Source organism: Tauraco erythrolophus, chromosome 19, assembly GCF_009769465.1.
Source record: "Tauraco erythrolophus isolate bTauEry1 chromosome 19, bTauEry1.pri, whole genome shotgun sequence".
Taxonomy (NCBI): domain Eukaryota; kingdom Metazoa; phylum Chordata; class Aves; order Musophagiformes; family Musophagidae; genus Tauraco; species Tauraco erythrolophus.
Window position 1 is genome coordinate 1,187,662 of NC_141483.1, and position 23,109 is coordinate 1,210,770.

Consider the following 23,109-nt stretch of genomic DNA (forward strand, 5'->3'; position numbering starts at 1 on the left):
TAAGGACCAATGTAATCAAATCAGATGCAGTGTGAATATGGAGCCGTTGCTCCGTCTGCTCTTCTCTGTGCCAAACTCACAGGAGTGTCAGCATCACGTAACAGCCTTCTATGCTTAACTCCATCCCTCCCTGTCCTACCATGCTCATGATGATGGAGCATAGGTAGGATAAGCCAACATTTCATTCAAGAAAAGCATCCCTCTGGGGCCCATTCGTGTCAGAAATGAAAAAGCCACATATAACTGGTCAGAAGAGCAGTAAAGGTGCCAGAAATCTTTGCTCTGCACACAGCAGCTTCTGTCAGAGCACTGCAGGTGGCTATAAACCGCTCAACTGGCCATTAGAGTTCAGAGGGCAGACAAAAACTGGCATTGTAGCACCGGGCGCTTTGACTTCACGTATTTATATTCAGCAACTAACACTATAGGAGGAAATAGAAATCAGAACCCGAGACTCCCCGATCAGAGGAGTCCTTTCATCACAAACATCTCTGATCCTCTATACAGTCCTGCTTTGGACCCTGTGAGAGTTGCATTTTTGCTGCATGACAACATGCAGCTGCCTTGGGACATCGTTTTCTCTGTTACCATTACCTCTGTTCTCGGTAATCACAGCTACCTGGACTCCCCACACCCACAGCTGTTCTCCTGGCTTAGCACCCACATCCAAGCAGTGCTGGGCTCTGAGCTCTGTCGGAACTGCTGCTATATGGTAGTCTGCCATGCAGACACGTAGACACAGACAAAGGGCAGATCCTTTGGAAACAGAGGATGCTGCTGCTGTTAAAAAGAAGCGTTAGTTTCTGCCCTGATAAAGCAAATGGTGTGTTTGTTGTGTACTGAATGAGAGGCATAGCATGAGTGATTTAACACACCCCAATGAGTCAGAGAATGATTAAGAAGTGCCCTAATCCATGATGTATGGCTTTCAAACCAATTCCTGGGCAGTGGGTAAACAGAGGAACTTCAAAACTTTTAGGCTCACCATTCTGATGGTGCATGCTAGCAAGTCTGAGGATCCTCAGATGGGTGTGTTTTGAAGCCCCATGTGGTCCTGTGCTAGCCAGAGCCATCAGCTCACGGAGTGGGACCTGACCAGCCCACCCCATACTGCTCTCAGGCCAGCCCACCAGGGCGAACCTGTCTGGACTGTTCACGGGTGCAGCTCTGACAGCAGAAAGCACACTGTGCCCTGGCTGCCAGAGCACTGCGCAGCTGGGAGCGCGAGGTAAAAACAATACAGCCGCAGAGAATAAGCCAGAAGCAGAAGTTCCCCCAGTATTTTATTGCTGCACACTGCACATGGGTCGGGGCAATCCCAAGCAAAAGCACAGGCTGGGCAGAGGATGGACTGCAAGCACCCCTGCAAAGGACTTGGAGGTGCTGGTTGATGAGAAGCTCAACACGAGCCAGCACTGTGCGCTGGCAGCCCAGAAAGCCAACCGTGTCCTGGGCTGCATCCAAAGCAGCGTGGGCAGCAGGTCGAGGGCGGGATTCTGTCCCTCTGCTCTGCTCTCGTGACACCCCCCTGCAGTGCTGCATTCAGCTCTGGGGTCCCCAACATCAGAAGGACATGGAGCTGTTGTAGCGGGTCCAGAGGGTGCCACAGAGATGATCCAAGGGCTGGAGCACCTCTGCTATGGAGACAGGCTGAGAGAGTTGGGGTTATTGAGCCTGGAGAAGGCTCCGGGGAGACCTTCTAGCAGCCTTCCAGAACCTAAAGGGGCTACAAGAAAGCTGGAGAGGTACTTATTGCAAGGGTGTGTAGTGATAGGGCAAGAGGCAATGGATTTAAACTGAAAGAGAGAAGATTTGGATTAGATCTAAAGCAGAGATTTTTTACATTGAGGGTGGTGAGGCAGTGGACCAGGGTGCCCAGAGAAGTTGTGACTGCCCCATCCCTGACAGTGTTCAAGGCCAGGTTGGATGAGGCTTTGAGCAACCTGGTGCAGTGGAGGGTGTCCCTGGCCATGGCAGGGGGGTTGGAACTAGATGATCTTGAATATCCCTTCCAACCCAAACCATTCTATGATGCTACAATTCAATGATGTCAGCCTCTCTGTTCCTTTCTCTGTGGGCTACTGCCCATCCCGTGATGGACACCTTCTGTCCCCAGGCCTTGGATAGCCTTCCCTGCAACCCTCTCAAGTCCTTTGATGTCACTCTCAGATGGCTAATAAGAAGTGTTTGGCAGTCCCTGGACCTTGGTCCCATGCTGGCAGACACAGATTTGCCGGGGAGTATCCTACTACAGACTTCTCATGCTCAGCCTTCTCGAGGAAAGGGAGGGGAGAAGGAGAAGGGATGAGTGTCATCAAAGCTGCTCTGTCATGACAAGAGTCATCTCTGTTAACTTGCTATTGTCACCAAGAGAGCCAGCATCACCATCACTATTACAATAGCCCACTCCATCCATTCCTAGATTAATTCTCTTCACCCATCCTTGAAGGTAAAGAAGATACAGGAGCATCTAAGAGTAAAGGACCCAGTTATGCCCTCCAGCGTATCTGGGCAGCATTGCTCAACCACCACCTGAAGGAAGGGCTCCTGCCCGTCCCTGATATGTCGCTCTACTAGTGGTATACACAGGCAGGGATGCAGAGGAAAGGAGTAATGCGGTGACTTCCTTCGGCCTGTCACTTGCCTTTGTTACAGCTTTTTCCCTGGACCAGAACCTTTTTCTCTCAGCCAAAACATCAGTCACATTTGCCTACTAGTTTCTTAAAATGAAAGGGGAGTATGCAGATGAGCCACCTGCCTTCCCCATCGCAACTCTTACTTGTTTTTGTGGAGGTTGTTTAATACATAAGGCCCATTTATATGAAAGATCAGCTGGATCTTGAAGCTTTTTTCCCTTTTTATGACTTCAGTTTACTTTTCAAACAGTTACAGGCTTTGTTGCACAAGTCCACGTCACCTGGGAGGTACCCTAGACATACCTGCACAGGAAGAGGAGACTGGATTAAAAGGAGACCTTTGAGGACAGAATGTGTTAAAAACCACTGTTGAAGCTTAAAATATCTGTGTTTAGTCTCTGAGGTATTCCTTTTTGCTAAAATTGCAAGATCTACAAAGGAAGAGATATGTTTCTAGGAGTGCAGATACAACAGTTATTGTTAGCATACAGGATCTTTTTATCTCAACCCGTGTTGGTTTTATTACACGAAATAAAATTATCCAAGAAAAGAAGTCATAACTCCCTATGCTACTTCCTGCAGACAAGGGTGATGTTGTAGGGAGGACAGGTAAAACCGGTGGAGCCAGGGGTTGATGGCACAGATTGGAAAGGTGCACACTCAGGTCAAATCCATGGAAGTCTCCCAGAGGCTCTGTGTCTAATCCAGGTATGAGACATGTAGCAGAAATCTAGGTCTGAACTTCTATCATTTTACATGAGTAGAGTCCAGTTTTAACCTGCAGGTTGTTCTTCTGTCCACTTTAGAGATGTTCATCCGTCACATCCATGAAGAGTTAAATCTACTTTCTCTTCCAGAGGAACAGCCAGCTCCAGTGAGGAAGGTGCCTCTGACGATCAGGGGAGCAGCCCACAGGAAGGGTTTTTCTGTGACTGGGGTACTTGCTAGGTTTGCTGCTCCTCCTGCAAGCCCTTCTACAAACAGGTGTCATTTTTCAATACCTAGAAGCTCAAAGCAAACATCGTCCGGTAATGAATTAGCCTTGACAAATCTCTGTCTACAATGCACTGTTACTGTATTTAGGGATTAATATAAAAGTGCGAGCTGAACGTGGTGCTGAATGTTGTTGTTAAACAACAACATCAAACACGTCTTTTAAAGAGGCAGACAAAGACCTGTGCCTCCTAATTAGCCAATGTAACCCAAGACAAAGTGAGCAGTGTTCTCAAGAAGGCATCTGGGTCTCTGGAGCTGCTGAGAACTGATATGTCATTAAGAAAACATGCACCGAAACACAGGACCACATCCTCAAACCACGTGGCCCAGCAAGAGGGTCTGCTGCCTTTGCCATTTTTTCAGCTGCTTGCTCAAACCTCAAAATCTCCCTGCTCGGTGCCTTCTTAATTGCCAATCTATCAGCCCTAACTGCTGCCACTCCTAGAGCTTGACCAGGCTGTGGCTGACCATGCCTCAGAGCCACAGGTGGGAAGGATGGACAAACCTGCCCTGGGGGCAGGTGAGAGGGTGTAACCCAAATGGGGGCACTGGAGACAAAAAAGTAATAATCAGGTTAATTGATGTCAGAAGGAACTTCAGATGGTCTCTGGTCCAAGCCCCTGTGAAGAGCATGTCCAACCAGGGCAGGTTAATCAGGGTTTGTATAGCTGAGTTTCAGTTGTCTTCAGAGATGAGATTGTGCAGTGTCTTTTGGTCTCAGTTCTAGTATTTACCCACCCTTACTTTGGGAAATTTTCTTTCTATATTTGGGTTGAATTTCCCATGCTCTCTCTTATGTCCAATGGCTCTTGTCCTCTCCCTGTGCACCTCTAAGAAGTCCCTAAACCCTCCGATTGCAGAAGTGAAGGTAGTAATAAAATTCCTTCACCTTCTCTTCTCCAGGCTGAGCAAACACTGTCCCCTGAGCATCTCCTTGTACATCCCACCCCAGAGCCCCTGACCACATTGATACCTCCACTGGACTGGCTCCCATGTGTCCGTGTGTTTCTTTCACTGGGGAACCCCAAACTGGACACGACACAGCAGATGGGATATCACCAGAGCCAGGGGCAACCAGAGAGTATAATCCTCACATGCACACATGTACATACACACACGTGCACACGTACACACACACACGGTGAACTTGATTCTGTGGGTAAAAGCACACATCAAAAACCTGGTGTCTGCCACATTACAAGATCTGTCCCACGGGTACTCATTGGGAGGTATTGTCTCAGCTCGCAGCTGAACGCTACCCTCACAGAGATCCCTAAATCTATATTTTGACCCTAATACCAATAAAAATGTCAGGGATCCTTACAGCCAGTAGAGCATGACATTATCTTTCCAATTAATAGGGAATGCCAAGAGTGAGGCAGGGCCTGCATCAGCTGCCCAGAGGAGAGATGATAGAGAAAAGCCCCCCCTCCACCCCAGGACTCATCTTTCAGAAGAGTACCCTAAGAAAAGAAGTGGGTCTCAAGTACCCGGTAGTGTCTTGGCAGGGGTAGGAGGGTGTCGTGGTTTAACCTGGCCCGGCAACTAAAGCAGTCATGCAGCTGCTCACTCATCCTCCCCCATCCTCTGGGGAATGGGGAAGAGAATTAAAGGGGAAAAGGGAAGGAGGCTCGTGGGTTGAGATACGAACAATTTAATAATAATATAAAATAAAAAGTAATAATGATAAATATTAATAATAATATATTAATAATAATATATGAACATATATTTAGTGATAATAATATATACAAACAAGTGATGCACAGTGTAATTGCTCATCAGCCGGTGACAAACGCCCATCCCTTCCTAACAGGTGATTCCGAAACAGATAAGTCCCAAAACCTCAATCCTGGATGAGTGAGAGGCCTGAAAAGAGAATGAGAGAGGCCTCCCAGAGTCTGAGAGTTAGAGAATTTCAAGAGAGCCCCAGAAGAGATCCCAACTTCCCAGTCAACCCTCATCTGTAGGCTGGGCATGACGTTGCATGATATGGAGTATTCTGTTGGCCAATTTGGCCCTCGATTCTAAGTCTTAGTTCAAATCATAAGCTAGAAGTTGTGCACCCTCTGTCTCGGCCATGCTCCCCCCAGCCTGTTGTGCTCCTGCACACTGGCAAGAACACGGGAAGCTGAAAAGTCCTCGATGTCTCAGTGCCAACTATAAACATCAGTGCACCATCAACATTCTGCTTATAGCGAATCCCAGACAAAATCCACAACACAGCGCTCTTCTAGCTGCTAAAAAGAAAAACTAACTCTGTCCCAGCCAAAACCAGGATGGTGGGTGCAGAGAGTGAATAACAGCCAAGGCATGAGCAGGGGAGAACATGTGTGTAGGAGGTGGGAAGGTCTGGGACTGAGGTACAAGGGCTGGAGGGCTAGGACACATGCCAGGTGGAATGGAACGAGACAGGAAAGTACTTGGGTAGGGCTGGGAGCTGCACAGTGTGAAGGGGAGATCGGGAGGTGGAAGGCCGTGAGCTGGGGGAACACGTGGAGTAGAGAAGCTCAACTCCTAAAGCACATTTTCTAAATCCAAAACAAGACAAATGCGATTTTCTCTTGGTTATTGTATAAATTTACAAGCACGCTGACACAGGGCAGAGCAAACAGCAGCAGTGTCAACCTCTAATAGAGATGAATGACAAACATATTTAATGAATTAAAAGATGATGAAGTGTTACTGACAAAGCAAACACCCACACGTTGCGCACGTTGTCACTGATCTATGTGACACAACAGCCCTCTGACAAAGACTGCTGTAGATCAATCACAGCACCGCCAGCACGCGGCGGCAGGCAGCCCCAGGGGTCTGTGGGATGAAGGACAGTGCAGAGGGATGAGCTCAAGGCTTTGTGGACACTGCTAGTGATGGGAGCTGAGATATCATGGGGTTGCTCAGTGTGGAAGACTCTTCAGGCTTGTTCAGCTCAGGCACTGTGCATTTTATGGTGGGATATTCCAAGTTTTGATTGCGTGATGGAGAGACAAAGCTGAGACAAGCTAGAAGTTCAGAGAGAGGAGGAACAGGTTTTCTGATCCATCCTTGGTTTTGAGCGTTCAGCTGGGAGCTCAGTGCTGAGCAGTGTTGGTGTTGAGACCTGGGAGTAAGCAGCAAGAAGAGTAATCGGTTCATGGCTTGGCTAGGTCTAGGGATTTAGGACTGATTGTCCTGGACTTCAAGGTTAAAGTCAAACTATGTTTGGTGCTCATTGGGTTGCTGTAGGCTCAACAGCTCAAAACTAGGCTCAGAGGTGGAAGCCCATGGCTTGTACTATGGCTTGGTGCAAGGCTGGAGCCACAGCAGCAGCCCAGATGTTTGGGTACAGAGCAGTGCAGAGCGTGGGATGCTGCTCTGCCCAGTCACTCTGGTGCTGCTGTGGATGTTTAGATCTGCTGCTGGCATACCAGTATAGCTTGCCATAAGTCTGACTTCTTACTGGAACCAGTCTTCCCGTATCAAGTGCATAGTTGCTGGCTGTGGATAAGTGGAGCTTTTAGAGAGGCATGTCCACCCTCCTCTTCTGTGTTATTCAAACATACCCTCCTGCCTCTGTTATCCTACTCCTTGGTAGCACTGATGCTTGCAGAGCCTGCTCTTGAGGGCCTAGGTAGAACCAAAACTAGGAGATTCTGAGACACTGCTCTTGCTGAAGTCAGGGGGAACTGCAAGAGGCTCCTGACTCCATATAGAGGATATAGATCCTGAAACTGTCCTCCAAGGGATAGATGCTCCTGCTCAGAAATGATGCCTACGCCACTCCTGCTCTTTTGTTTCCTCCAGCTCCTGATATTGTCCATCTGACCAGACCAGAAGAACATTTCTATTCTATAATAGAAAGGACTGTGGCTGAGGGAGCCTTGCTTGCTACACAGCTAGCATGGCACCACTGGGCAGTACAGATCTTTGCAGAGGAAATGGGGGAGAAAAAGCAAAATAATCACTTGTGATACCATTTCTGTGGTACAGGCCCTCATACCTGTCTGCCCATTCCCCTATGAAGCTGATGACAGTCCCAGTGCCACCAGACAGTCACTCTGACATTTGCAAGAAGTGAGACAGCTCAGCAGATGCTCCTCATCCCATTGATGTGGATGTGACTCATCCCGCACCCCGCTCTTAGGAGACAGACTTTTTCACAGCACCTGTGATTTATTAAGCTGCCTGTTGGAACGCAGCGTGGCACGGCTTTCCTGCGGCTGCCTGCACATCTGCTCGGGGAGAGCACTCGATAAAGCCTGCCCATAAACACAAAGGCCAGAGGGGAACATGCCCTGACAATGAAACTAAGCAAAAAGGGGGAAGCTCTGGATTCAAACAGGAGACAAAACAGCAGGACCAGCACTTAGAAACAAGACTCCAAGAGCAGCGATTCGAGGTGTGCTGTTGGGCTGGCTGGGCACTGCAAGGGCAGCCCTGAGGTCAGATTCTGTTTAGTGTTTTTGTTAATGGTGCAGATGATGGACTAGAGATATGCTTAAAAAGTTGTGGGTGAACCTTAGCGGGAAGGAGCGAGCACTTCAGAGAGCAGGGCTGGAGTTCAAAACCAACCTCAATAATTAAGAGAAATGTCGCAAAATGAGTAAAACAGTATTCAGCAAAGATAAATGTGAAGTTATGAGCTCAGGAAAGAGAAAACAAATATGAAAAACTGAAAGGAGAATACCTGAGGAAGTCGTGATACAGGGAAGGGGCCATGGCAAGTATGAGCCAACGCGTGATGTGCTGCAGGCTTCCTACTGAAAAGTCTTTTCTCCTTGCAAGAGGTAGAGGTCAGGACCTGCTGTTTCACCATAGATTCATGGATCAAAAGGCCAGTTCTGCCTCAGCTAGCCTTGCCTACAGAAACAGCAATTTCATCATGCTCACAAGATGTGGAACTGGCAAACTGATGCAAATATCCCAGTCTTCAATTCCACACTCTTCCTCCCCACAGAGCCCCACTCCCCAAGGTCAAGGGTTGCAACTTGAAAGCATCATTCCCTTGCCAGTGGTCTGCTTGGAGAGGAGTTCAGGCCACGATGACCATCAAAACATCCTCCACTATGCGTTTTCACATCTGGATGAGCTTGGCAATGCAAGAGGGTAAACTAAGCATCCCTACACCTGCATCCTTACATCTGCTGAGCCAGCAGCAGATGCAGGCCAGCAGGAAGGGAGCAAGGGGAAGGAATAGTAAGGGTGTGTGCCCCTGCTGCATTTTCTAAGTGCTCTGAACAGGGAGCAGCTGAGGGGTCCCTCTTGCTCCCAGTGTCACCCTAGAAAGAGTGGGATGCCTTTGGGAAGACAGCAGGACTCTGTCCCCAGTCGCTGTGCAGCAGGCACATGGCATATACTTGCTCCAAAGCTGCTGTGATTGCTGCGGACTGCTCTGCCCAGTGCTCGTTAGCCAGGAGCGACTGAGGAAACGGATCTTGATACACCGGCTGATCACACGATGAAGATGTCAATGCACATAACCAATATTTAAATGCAGCCCCAAAATGAATCAGGACAGTATTTCCAGCAGAGAAGAGGCAGCCTCTCTCCCTCTGTCTGCCTCTCATTGGGCTCTTGCCCGTCACTCATGTCCAAGAAGGGCTAAAATTACAGCAGATATTCCTTGAATGATGAGCAATGAAGAAAGAATATGTTATATAATGAAGAGCACAAAAAGTTTGGAGTGCCTTTTTTCGCCTTTTTTTGTGTAATCCAGCCAGACTAGGAAGGATATTGCTCTCTATAAATTCACTGGAGGGAACTCCAAGTAGGAAGAGAGCCATTTAAGCTAAAAGCAATATTATCACAAGAATATGTGGCTAGAAACTGACCAGAAATAAATTTAGGGTGGAAATTGGATGGTCTCCTAACAGCTGGAGTATTGAGGTTCTCGTACAGCTTCACAGATGGTAGTGAACAGAAAGGAAAAAAAAAAGAAAAAATAAGAAACTAACTAGTTTTAAGATGGAGCTAGTTCATGAAGGGTATATATGTGGAGGGAATTAGATAATTCAGTGCCTGAGATAGCCAGGGACTAGAGGTGATGACACTGAAGGTCCTTTCTATATGAACAGAAGAGCATTCCTGGCTTAGAGCAAAGGTCTTTAAATCCTGGATCCATTTTTCAGTCGTCGTTCAGCAGCAAGCGCAGAGATAAAACACGTGAGAAGCTGGGTGGCTGCAGAGCACTCCCACTTGTGCTATGTCCCCCAAACTCTGGCAAGTCATAACTCAGGACATCCAAAACCTGGCCTTTCTGGGCAGTTTAATTTGCAGCTCTGATGGGTCTTCCGTTATGGAGCTACCTAATCCCTTATGGGAGCTCATGCATACTCATGACCTCAGGTGTCTTCCTTTGGTACTCAGCTTATCTCTCTGCCCCATGTGGGACAGAAAAATGTTTATTTTGTTTGTTCTAAAATTGCCTCCTATCCACTTAATTGTGTCCCCAGATGTTGTGTTAGGAGGAAAAATTCTTCCAGACTCTTCATCTTCTTGATAATTTTACAGTGTCTTCTGTGTCTCCTATTATTTATTTTTCCAAGCCATTTCCTACTCTTTTTAAGTGTATTCATGTTCATGAAAAACTGGGTATGACGCGGTCCTGACACTTCAGCTCAGCAGCTGTCCTCCTGAAGCTTTACGTCGTCCACAAAGGACCAGAACTTTGAAGAAAAAAGGCAGAGTCCACTCAGCAGCTAAGTAGGTTTTAGACCATCTAGAGAGAAGCAGCTCATCTCTAGACCCCAAGTACTCTGCCTGACACAAAACCCCACACCCATAGACTCATGATTCCCAGGTGCCATATTCAGTCCCTCTACTTCAACAACAATTACAGGTAACTTCTTAACCATAAAAGAGTGAGATAGGATCCCAGGGTCCTCAAATCATGGTAGGAGAGAATGAGGTGCCACTAAAGAGCAGTTTAGAGGAAGCAGCTCTAGTGGCATTTACTCATTTCTTCATCACATCACTCTATAGTTTTCTCTCCTAAGAAAATACTTATCTTCAATACTAGCCATGTTCTGTCAAGGTCCCAGAGCACAATCAGTCCTAAACCCAAGTCAAAGCAGGTCTGAAACAGAGCGGAGGAACTGAGCAAGCGACAATCCATTGGCGTGGAAGGGCTGTATGTAGGTATCTCCTACAGTGCATAGGCAAGTAAAAGAGATGGACAAGACAGGGGACGAGTAGTTTGTTCATGCAAGGTGGGCATCAGTGAGCATGACAGCAACACTAGTGCATGCCTGGAATGAGCTTGTGGCATCTTCCCACCGGTATCTCTTATGGCTTTCCAGAATATTTGGGCTTGGATGGAACTGTTTTTCTGCAAGAAACCTCAGCTCTCTGGAGCAGAGACAGGCAAACTCTTAATGCAAGTGCTTTCAGTCTCATCTAGATCGCTAGTAAGGAACATAGCACTGCTGATGCAACATGATATCCATGTGCCTGAGGAGCAGTATCATGTGGCCATTAAATCATCTCCTGTTTCAAACACCAACCTCGGTTTCCAACAGAGCACTTGGTGCAAAAGAAGACCCTCAACGCACACGCAACAGACTTGGCTGCAAGCAGGTATCATTGCCAAGTTGCTTACCATGGAACAGGCCTGGTTTTCCCTGTTCCTGTCTTTGCCTGCACTTGATAAATCCTTGATTTGTAATCTCGTGCAAAGACTTCAGATCCCAAAGAGCTGACCAGGGGCTTTTGCTGTAGGACACAAATGAGAAGCCCATTAGCTGTCCTGTTTAGAGATACCACATTCTGAGCAACTGCCCACGTGGAGTGCAAAGTGGGGATGCAGGTTGAAAGCTGCAGAGCAATAGAAGTGTCTGGGTCATGGGGCGTTTGTGGAGAAGCCATGGAAGCTCAGAGGAGAGGTGCACTCTGATCTTACAGCCTAAATCCAGAAGTGCACCTCTCCTATGAAGACAGGCTGAGAGAGTTAAGGTTGTTCAGCCTGGAGAAGCGAAGGCTCCGGGGAGACCTTCCAGCACTTTAAGGGGCTACAAGAAAGCTGGAGATCGGCTTTGGACAAGGGCGTGTAGCGATGGGACAAGGAGCAATGGCTTTAAACTGAAAGAGGGGAGATTTCAATGAGATATAAGGAAGAAATTCTTCCCTCAGGGTGGTGAGGCACTGGAACAGGTTGCTCAGAGGAGTTGTGGCTACCCCATCCCCGGCAGTGTTCAAGGCCAGGTTGGATAAAGCTTTGAGCAACCTGGTGTAGTGGAGGGTTTCCCTGCCCATGGCAGGGGGGTTAGAACTAGATGATCTTGAAGGTCCCTTCCAACCCAAACCATTCTGTGATTCTATGCAAGCTGTTACAGGGAGCCTGAGGTGGCTGAGCTAAGGGCAATCACCAACATATCAAGCTCTACCAGGATCTAGGTACACAGTAATGCACTTTGCAGACATCATTGCAGCCCAGAATTCCCACAGAACCCTTGGAGTCCCGGCTAGGAGAGCAGCCCACCCACCAGGGGACAGCAGGTAAGGTGGTCTGGAGGGTCAGCGGGACAGCTGTGATGCTGAAAATATCCCAAGCCAGGGAGGAGGATGCGGGAAGAAATTGCTATCCTGAGGCACTGAAGCCCTTTCAGCCTTACAGGAAAGCTGACCAGGACCTCTTTGGTGGTTTTGAGCACCCTTGACACAGGGTCGAGTGGCTGGAGCGTTCACACAGTCCAGGGAGATTGAGCCATAACCCCAGAAGAGAGCCATAGCCACCAGCTCTGCATCACCTGGCTGGCCCAGGTACATCTATTGTCGGCATGGTAACAGCTAAATTACTTGCTTAACACGGATGTATGATCATGGCCAGATATGGCCCCTTCTTTTTAAATGGCACAGTAATATCAATTACCCACCCATCTTGCAGTCAACCCTTCCAAGAACAACATCTCCATCAAGTTGGGCTTTATAGTGCACAACCAGTTTTCATTTTTCTATTTGCTGCTTCTGTCACAGAAGAGTACACCTAATTTATGAAGTAAACTACCCTTGAGTGGTGTTACTAATGCTCATAACTGACTTTAATAGACAATGGAAGTACTTGCAAACATACGCTTTGAAGAGGCAGGTTTAGTGTCACTTAAACGTATACAAGATCTGTATCTGTGTGCTGCTGGCTTTTTCATTTGTTTTCCATATACAAAAAGCAAAAGCAGTACTCGCCACTTGTATTTTTTCTTTACTGTAAAAAAAATATAAGAAGAAGGAAGACTAAGAGTGCTGAGTATTGAATAGAGGGAATGAGAGCACCGTGTTTTATGTCCTCTGCAAAAAGCAGAAGCCAATACGAGAAGAAAATGGCTGTAGGCTCAGCAGGCAGACAAAGAGATGGAAATGTAGACGCTGGCAAAAGGAAAGGCACTGCAGTGTCAGATGATGTGATGGTACAGAAAAGACTCGTTAAAAATTCTCTCTCAAATGTGTTTTGAAGGAAACTTGGGCGTTTGTCTAAACCAATTTTTTTGTCTGCTTGAAATGTGCATATGCTCCGTGGAAACATTATGTTCTCACTGAGCTCCCCATTGCTGAAATACTCCTGTTATTTTGCCTCCAGTGCTGTAGCAGCTTCTCCACGTCCCTGTGCTCTGCTATGGTCGTGGCTCCTCCTGCCACCCTTGCCTGTGCCGTAGCTGGTGACCATGTGAATGCCATGATGGACCGCAGCTCCTCACCACGTGGGAGACTAATACCTCCATCACCATGAGACTGACAGCCTGCAGCTCACTCCAGCGATGGCATTTCAGAGGAGGAATACACCTGCCAAAAAAAATTATATAGATTTTCATTAAAAATTCGAAATTTGCTATTGAATTTATCTGGGGATTTTTTTCGCTTTTTGTCATAATTTTCTACTGGAAGACTTATTTTCTAGCTGTTTGAATAATAAACGTTGTGTCTTACACACCACATCTTGACAGTGCTGTTTGACCACACATGAATATTTTAGACATAAGGCTTTTCTAGGTTTTACAAAACCAGGAGGCAGATACATCACGCAGTACATTCACTTCACCATTCATTATTATAATGAAAATGAAAGGAGCTCCTAAACCTTTATTGCAGCCTAGTGTGTTAATAAACAAATAGCTGCTGTTAATTTTAGTTATTAGTGGAATAAATATTTGCTCGAAGCATTTTGAATGTTAAAATAAAAAAGCTGCAAACAAAGTTTGAGCTAGAGATGGGCTTTATGAATCGATGAGAGAGGAAGGCATGGCTCAGAGACTAGTCTGGCCCCAGGATGCACTGTCTGGTGGTGTTTGGAGTTGTGCCTCATCTCTGTGAGCTCCGTCATCTACTGCATCCCCCTCTGCAGAAAGGTATCACACAAGGAACTCTACAAAAGGGTGGGGAAGAGCTGACAAAGGTCTGTAAGATGGTCACTGTTATCCGCATTATTTTTCTTGGAAAATACTAGCAACCCTCAAAGAAAATAAATGCACAGATCCTTTCTGTCATACAGCCCTGTGTGCTGCTGTGACCTTTACGTCCTAATATAGAACAAAATCTAAATTCACGCAGCAGGAAAAGGACACTCTCAAGTATTCATTGTTGACTTTTATTCAGCTCTGGACCTTGCAATATCCTTGATCTCCTCCAAGTCCCAGGCATGTTCATGATGCCCCACCTTGAGTGGTGCAACACAGCAGACTAATCACTACTTGTGTTCTGGTGCTTTGATCTGGAGTCCAAGAAGATGCAGCCTTTGTGCTCAGGCCCAGCTACCATGAGGGTGCAGCCCACCCTAGGGCTGTCCTCTCCTCGCACAAGCTCGTGTGACTTTATTGGAGCTCACTCAGAGTCTCTCATTTTCAGCATCTTGTTTAATGGCAGAGTGAGACTCTTGGTCAAGGTGAAGTCAAATTGGGTGAGATTCAGAGTGGCTGACATGTAGGAAAAGGAGGAACATGACTGAGCAAAGTTCAAGACAGGACCAGTCAAAAGGAAGGGAAGCCATTCATGGAAGAAGACCTGAGCATAGAGAAGTTGGCAGCAGCTCCGGCAACAGCCCACTCTTGAAGACACCAAGCAAATGGGACAGTGCACCTAAGTCTCCTGTAATGAAGAGTGCAGAATCCAGAATGATGGTCCTGTTTACACTGGGTCAGGAGTATTTCCTTGTCACCTTAATCGAATTGTTTTCATGATCACTTTGATGGCAAAACCAGTTTTAGGAATGCTAAAATTGGTTTTGCCATCATCTGTCCATGGCTCAAGAGAAAGATACCGGCACATTACTGGATTGGGTGCTGCAGTCACTTTGCCTTCCCCAGCCTTCCCATTCCCACTAGCAGGCCACAAAAGAAGCTTTGTCTGCCCATCACTCACTTGTCAACCAGAACATGTCTGTAAAACACAGTCATTGCTGGCTGACAAGCAGTGATTACTCCTTTGCTGCGACAGCAGGAGGAGGATGGTCCATTCATGGCTGATTAAGGGCATCCCAGAGAAGGAATGCTTTACCGAAAAAGTATGCAAGCTGTACAAGTGCTGGAGTGTGAAATTCATGGACGACAGCCCCACCTCCTTTCATCAGTTGCTCCTCAATCAGGTGGTGCCTCTGAGGTGCTCTTAGGCCGTGTTAGACAAGGGTATGAGATACTCAAGTATAGCAAACAAGCAGTCCCACATGTAGAAAACCAACTCAGCTTCATGTGAAGACTTCAGGATGGAGCCAAGACTGCCTGAACTCAGGAGGAAATATCTGAGTTGTTCTTAACAGGCAGAACATCCTGCCTTAGCTCATTTAAGCCATTTCTCCTCTTTCCCCCTCCAGATCACTCCTGGGATAATCAAGCCAGACTGCAAGAATGGAAGCAGAAAGCACCATGGAAGCAGAGGTGTTTCAGTTAGGGCTTGGATTTGGTTGTTCCTCAGGTCACCTCAGAGAAGGACTACCAAGGTCTGGGAGACAGTTTTCTGCTCCCAAGCTAGAAAAGGCAAACGTGCATGGATTTTGGCCAGAGTGGTCTACCAGTAGGTCTGCAATAGTCATTTCCCAGTGAGAAAGATGAGCTGGCCAGACCTCACCAACCACTTTTTTTTGACTCCATTTTTCACAGGACCAGAGCAGACTTTCAGGCGAGTGGCTGCAGAACAACCTCCCTTTTGGTGTATGGTGATGCCTTGTCTCACTGCACCCATGATGGAGAGCCTCCCTGGCCATGTACATGCACTGTTGAATGCCAGTTACAATCAGACACGGTGTCGGCTCCCTGTGTCTGTGGTCTAACACAGATAGGACCCAGACTTGCATCCAAGAATTGATGCCTTAAAACAATACTGCTACGTATGCAACCAGTCATTATTACCCAGCTGGACCGAGTTGAGATAATGAACTAATTACTAATCAACTCAAGGTACCAACCCTGCCTACAAGAGGCAGGCCATTTCCTCCTGGCTGCGGTAGATGCAACAGTGTCCTTGGTGCCGCAGCCCAGGCTGGTGAGCAACAGCTACGGATAGATGTTATTAGAAACACAAGGCTGGGAGGTACGAAGAGGTCTCAGTCTCATGTTCTGAAGTCATGGACAATCCTGCAATAAAGGGTTAATCCAGAAGGGTCAGCAGAACTTCTCTTCAAAAGCCATCTCCCACCAGAGCCCACCAACCACCTCCTAGCAATGCCCTACACATTACAAAGACAGAATAAGAAAGTAAAGCCACTTCTGTTAAACTTTCCAGCAGACACCAAGCCATTTCCAGTCTCTTGGCTTCTTGAAATAGCAGGGGATTAATTTAGATCAATTTCTCAGAGGTGATATTAAGAAATAGACCGTTTCATGCTATGGAATTAAAACAAAAACCCTGACAGTCCTAGCTTCTATCAGAGACACTCTAATCTCAGAGATGAGGATCACTGCAATCCCAGGTGAGTAAACAAGATACAATCACCTCTCATGCAGAAGGCTTTCCTACCGCAGCAAACCACAGGTGTGCCATGCTCACAGCCCTGCTCTACTTTGTCGCCAGCGCTTGCAGTGATTCAGAGGAAGGCTAGAACAGGGCCAGAAGATAAGTTGTGAATCAAGGGGTGAACGAGGCTTCCTAGACCGCGAAAGTGACTAGCAGAAGCCTGAAATTTAGGATTAATGTGATATAAATATAGCACAGGCAAATGCACTTGGCATGCAATGATCAAATCTCCATCCACTGGAATAGCAATAAATCACATGCCCAAGGCCTTTAACTTCCAGCCCCAGAATCAATTCCACTTTATCAAACAACTCCTTCCATCAACAGCTCCATCTTCATATAATTTATGTTCCCTCCTTCCTGTCTCCCTCTCCTCATCTCCATACAGACAAATGGATTTTGGAAAGCATTTGAGAATATCATTCTTTGGATAGTTAGAAATCTTCTAATTTCCAGTCTCACTATACTTGTGACTGGTTTATATCTATTTGATCTATTTCCATGTCCCCAGATGTATTTATATAAAGAATCATCACCTAACCCCTCAAAGTCATTTTGCTATAGTGACAAAGCAAAGCTTTCAAAGTATGTTTTCCTAAAACAGGTGCTCCGCTCCCCTAAACTGCCTGATTCAACAGCCTTCCTCTTTCCTGATGCAATTTAAAACTAGTTTTTTTTGACCGAACCCATACACAATGGTTCAAGCAAATTCTTACTCTTGCTTTGCATATAGTACTAATACTTCTTTAGCTCTGCCGAAAATACTTCCCTGGACTTATGTGGGCTATTTTCACAGCTTCATCACGTTATCAATCCATATTGATGCTAGTGCTAATGAATGCATACTGATGCTGACCTCTTCCCTCTTCCATTGTTTCTAATTAGTGAATCCTCGGTTCATAGAAAAAAGCTCCTTCTGTTATCCCAAAGGGAAAGGCTTTGCCCTTTGAGCTATTAAATCTAATCTCTTTTCTATTGGTGCAGTTGGTTAGATAATCTGATTATTCATGTGCGATTATGTGCTCATTGTCTGGACAAGTAACACCTCTTATTCTCAAATACTCCATATAGTCACAAGGATCTCACATTCCTCAGGGATCAGTGTTGGGTCCGGCGCTGTTTAACATCTTTTTTGGCGACATGGACAGTGGGATCGATTGCACCCTCAGCAAGTTTGCTGATGACACCAAGCTCTGTGGTGTTGTGGACACGCTGGAGGGAAGGGATGCCATCCAGAGGGACCTTGACAGGCTGGAGAGGTGGGTCTGTGAGAACCTCATAAAGTTCAACCAGGCCAAGTGCAAGGTCCTGCACATGGGTCGGGGCAATCTCAAGTACAAGCACAGGCTGGTCAGAGAATGGATTGAGAGCAGCCCTGAGGAAAAGGACTTGGGCGTGCTGGTTGATGAGAAGCTCAACATGAGCTGGCAATGTGCACTGGCAGGCCAGAAAGCCAACCGTGTCCTGGGCTGCATCCAAAGCAGCATGGGCAGCAGGTCGAGGGAGGGTATTCTGCCCCTCTGCTCTTGTGAGAGCCCCCCTGCAGTGTTGCATTCAGCTCTGGGGTCCCCAACATCAGAAGGAAATGAAGCTGTTGGAGAGGGTCCAGAGAAGGCCACAAGGATGATTCGAGGGCTGGAGCACCTCTGCTATGGAGATGGGTTGAGAGAGTTGGGGTTGTTGAGCCTGGAGAAGAGAAGGCTCCGTGGAGACCTTCCAGTGCCTAAAGGGGCTACAAGAAAGCTGGAGAGGAGCTTTGCGCAAGGGTGTGTAGTGACAGGACAAGGGTTAACAGCTTTAAACGGAAAGAGGGGAGAATTAGATCAGATCTAAGGAAGAAATTCTTCACCATGAGGGTGGTGAAGCACTGGACCAGGTTGTCCAGGTGCTTGTGGCTGCCCCATCCCTGGCAGTGTTCAAGGCCAGATTGGAGGGGGTTTTGAGCAACCTGGTGTAGTGAAAGGTGTCCGTGCCCTTGGCAGGGGGGTTGGAACTGGATGGTCTTGAAGGTTCCTTCCAACCCAAACCATTCTGTGATCTCTGTATCCCTGTAGTACTTATTTCTGCTGAGATTGGCTCGTTTCTCAAAGATAACATCTGCTGGGTTGCTTTCATGCACTAATCATAGTGTGCATCCTTTATACATGATTGCAACACCCCACACCTTCGAACCAGGTCCAGCCGTGCACTCTGGGTGCTGTCAGCTGCTCTGGTGGTGCCATGGGCAGGTGAGGAAACAGTGGGAAGGAAAAGAAATAGCAGGATCTAGAGGAAACAGCTGGAATGAGGAGGAATAGCAGGCTCTACAGAAATATAGTATCTGCGTATTGCCCACTGCCCAGTGTGCGGTGAGTGCTCCCCGCAGTGCGAGAGCCCTCCAGGTCCCGAGCCCTCCGAGGGCTGCTGACTTCTGCTCCGTTACTGGAAGCACAGCTTGTGGTGCCAAAATGTAGAACAGGAGGAAGCTGTAATGGCGTGATGGGTGGAGGGTAGGAGTTGAGGTACCCTCCTACTCCGTGGGAAGGTGCATGTGAGGAGGAAGGTGAAGCACTTTCTGGCACAGGGAAGGACATCATTCCTTGCAGTGCTGTAACTGCCGTATTCTAAATCCCCCCGAAAAAACCTGTCTACCACTGAGTCCATATATGGGTGATGTATTTCCCCCCTTCACCCAGGGGCTGTGATGGGAGCTATGGCAGGATGGACACGGGCGCTCAGCGGTCCTGCGTGCATTTGGCTCCCCTTACGTGGGCTCTGCACTTCAAGAGAAAGTGTGGGAATTCACAAGAACCACGGCAGGGATGGGCATCTTGGTTTCTCCACCGAACCCTGGGGCCCGGAGAGCTGGGGTTTCAGTGTAGAGACAAGGAGGGACATCTCTACCCAGACCTTTAGGGTATAAGCCACAGACCTCTTTCAGATGAACCACAGATTTCCGTCATTAAGAAAATTTTAACCTGGAAATGAGGCTCCTGAGCTGAGTTTCAAGCTGCCAAGTCACAACCTTTGTCTTTCTTACCTTTGTCAATTGACGAGCAATGTTACAGACATATCCGTAAGAGCACTAGCGAGAAATTTTGAAGATAATGCTGTTCCCAACTGCAAACAATCTGCACTGAAAGCCAAATAATTTGTGGAAGACAGTTCGGCTTTTAACTCTGAAGTAAAACTGAACAAAACCAAAATATTTTAGTCTTCTCAGAATGGAAAATTTTGTTTTCTTTGGTTTTGCATCATTTATTTTATTTCGAATTAGCTAGAAAAAGTAAAAAAAAATCACCTTAAAATTGGAATGAAACATTTTTCTTTTATCAAAACAGAATAGTCTGGTTGATCCAATTTTTTTTCCCCAGTGTGGGGAATTAAAAGAAAATTAATTTCTGTTCCACTTTATGGAATCGTGTATGCATTAATTAAATGAAAAAAGAGTTTTCAGCCATCCGTACCTTTTGAACATAAGTGTTTTGGTTCTCTGGTGAAACAGAAGACGTTACTCCCAAAGAAAAGCAGAGTTCATGGAGGAAGGAGAACAGATGCCCGCAGTGCATCTTCCATTGACAGGACCCCATCACAGTGCTGGAATGGGAATGATACCAGCACGGGCTTGTTGACTGCTGTTGTGAGATGGGACATACAGACTTTTCCCAGGCAGCAGCTCGTATTTACAAAAATAGTGTGACAGATTTTTGCAGCAAACTCAATCTTTGCCAGAACATGACTCAATTACTCATGCTGGGTTTATATTACCTTGCAAGATTTTTACTCCATTTCCCAGGAAATCATTATTCTTCTTTCCCAGTGCTCCCTGCACCAGCGTGAAGGCAGGTGGAGAGCAGTTGGATCTGGATAGTCTCCTCAACCCCTCTGCACTGCACGGTCCTTCCAGGGCTTTTATTTTAGGTGCCTATTGCAGCTGTACCCACAGCCCATCCGCACGTGTATATACATCCCCCAGCACTTCCCTCTGAAGCTGGGCTGACCCCAATCTCTGCCCAAGATGAGGGTCCCAGCACTGCCTCACGCACGGAGACCCCCTGCCCAGAAGAAGAAAGCTTTGGCCGTGGGGTCTGTGCCAACTTCCTTCTCCATGTGTCTAACCTGAGCCGTGAGTGATCGCACACCCACCGCTGTCCAGAGTGGGGGGCATTGGCTGATGGAGGGTTGGGGTCAGCAGAGAGGGGAAAGTCTCTTTGCTGACTCAGTGGTGCCTGGGTGCTGCTTCAGCCCCTGGGTGGTGTGAGCACAGTGCTTTGGACAGTCACCCTGTTGAGAACAAGCTGTGGAAATTACCCTGGAAAACTTTTCCTTCTTCTTTTTCAATTCTGATGGGATTACTGAGATTTTGCACATGTTCTCTGGCCTCAGTCGACCATCCCGATTTGAGGTTTACATAGCCCCAGTGGTAGTCATTCTCCTACAAAACCCACAAGAAGCATCAGTCCTGGACCTTGCTAGGGTCTCAAGAAACAGCAAAAAGTGTGGACCTGCCACACAATAACAGGTCAAGGAGCAGTTTGGGGATGAGGCTTTAATTAAATCCTTGTGGGATGATGATGGGACAGGCATGGTACAAATCTGCATTGGCAACATGAGAAGAGTTATGGGGCTGCTACTATAGATAGTGTCTGCACAGTCCAACTATGCAGTGCTGGTGACCATGTACCAAGCAAAGCCATTCAGGAAGACAGCACCAGAGCCAGGTGACAAATCTTTCCCCTCGGCTTTCCAGTCTAAGTCCTTGGGCAAAAGACATAGATATAAATCCATAAAGTTCAGAAACTTCTGCTGCTCCACCCTGTTTGTAGGACCCCACCTGATGACCCAGTTTGATGCCGTTGTTGCAGGGACGTATTTCCAAGTTGCAATTTAGAGCAAACCCTAAGCCGAGCAGGTGCCAAATCATCACACTTGCCTAAGAACTGCAAAAATGATCAGAGAGTATAGCCACAAAAATCTCTATAACTTTACCTAAAAACCTTGCTGACTTAGCTCCTGTAGATAGAAAAAGCATTCTGCTCAGTGACAGCAGTTTTGTTTCCTTGCTGCTCACCTGAACTAGCTGCCCACCATCAGCCTGGGGTATCGTTTGGAAAACCCAGACACTAATTACTATCAGTCCGTTTACAAATTGTTCTTCTCCTGCCACATCTGCTCAGAGAAATCCCCGGATACCCAGCAACACTCTTGCTGTTATTTAGAGGACATCCCAAGAGCTTTATTGCCTGTCCCCGTGCAAATTTGTACAGATAAAACATTAGCTGTTTATGTGTAAAATAAATTTCCAGCCCACACAGCTAACTTGCTCACACAAATTTTTTCATGTGCAGCAAGAAATCTGCCGGAGACATCCTTAAGGGAAAATATCAACCATTCCCATGGCATCACAGGAGAGACACAGAAAAGCTCCATGAAATGATCCGGTCCTCCTCGAGGGCCTGGACACGCTGGTCCTGATGATGTGTATCTTTGGGCTTTGTTCAGAAACGAGTCCTGCGGCCTGCAGCACAGTGAACAAACGGACCTCCAGCCACAGCTATACATCACAGGGAGATGGTTCCGTTCATTAATTCATTCTTAGTAAAAGACTGAGAGTGCATTATTATTTTTTTTTTCTGTCCAGGTCCCGGAAGCATCCGTGCAGATGGATGCAGCACACAGAAACTCCTTTCTTCTGGGGATCAGTTTCTCCTTCCTCTCTGCCCAGCTCAGCCTGCTCTGCTCCCCCAGCCAGACACATCTATTTTTTCCTCTCAGTTCTCCTCATTTCTGTGCCACAGGTGCTGCTCCCCCATGAATCGTCTCCTCTTTGCCCATGTGGCTGCCCCATCCCTGGAAGTGTTCAAGGCCAGGCTGGATGAGGCTTTGAGCAACCTGGTGTAGTGGAAGGTGTCCCTGCCCATGGCAGGGGGTTGGAACTAGATGATCTCGAAGGTCCCTTCCAGCCCAAACCATTCTATGATTGTATGATTCTAGGTCTTTCTGCTAAGAAGACGCCCAGTTCAGAGCAGGGCTTTCCAGCTGGAGACCCGCTGTTTCTGCAATGCTTCTTGCGTGAAGCTCGGGCTGATCTTAACTTCTCCTGTTGCCATCTGGCACCTCTCACTTGCCGCACAGTCTCACCTTTAGATTTAGAGCTAGCCAAGTTATTTCCTTGCAGTTCTTGGCTGGTTATTCTGCAAACACACCCATTTGCAAGATACAGGCTGAATGTCTTTGTGTTTTCTCTCCCTGTTTCTGCACTTCCCTCTTCCAACCTATTTATCTTTATCTTTAGGGGTATTTTCAACTCTTCCCAACTTCCAATTTAAAATGAATTCATGCACTAGTCCTTCCAGTGGAGAACTATTGAGACACATGTTAACTAAATCGTTATCTAGATGAAAGAGTCACTTTTTTCTGACACTATAAACCATAGTCAAAGAGAAAAGATTCAATGGGAAGCTTGAATACGGAGTCAACCAGGATGCCCTGTTCTCTGTTATTCCAGAGGAGAAAAATTAGAGCTTTTGGACTGTGATTCATCAGATCAAATGTAGGCAACCATTTTAATTGAAATTAATTGCAC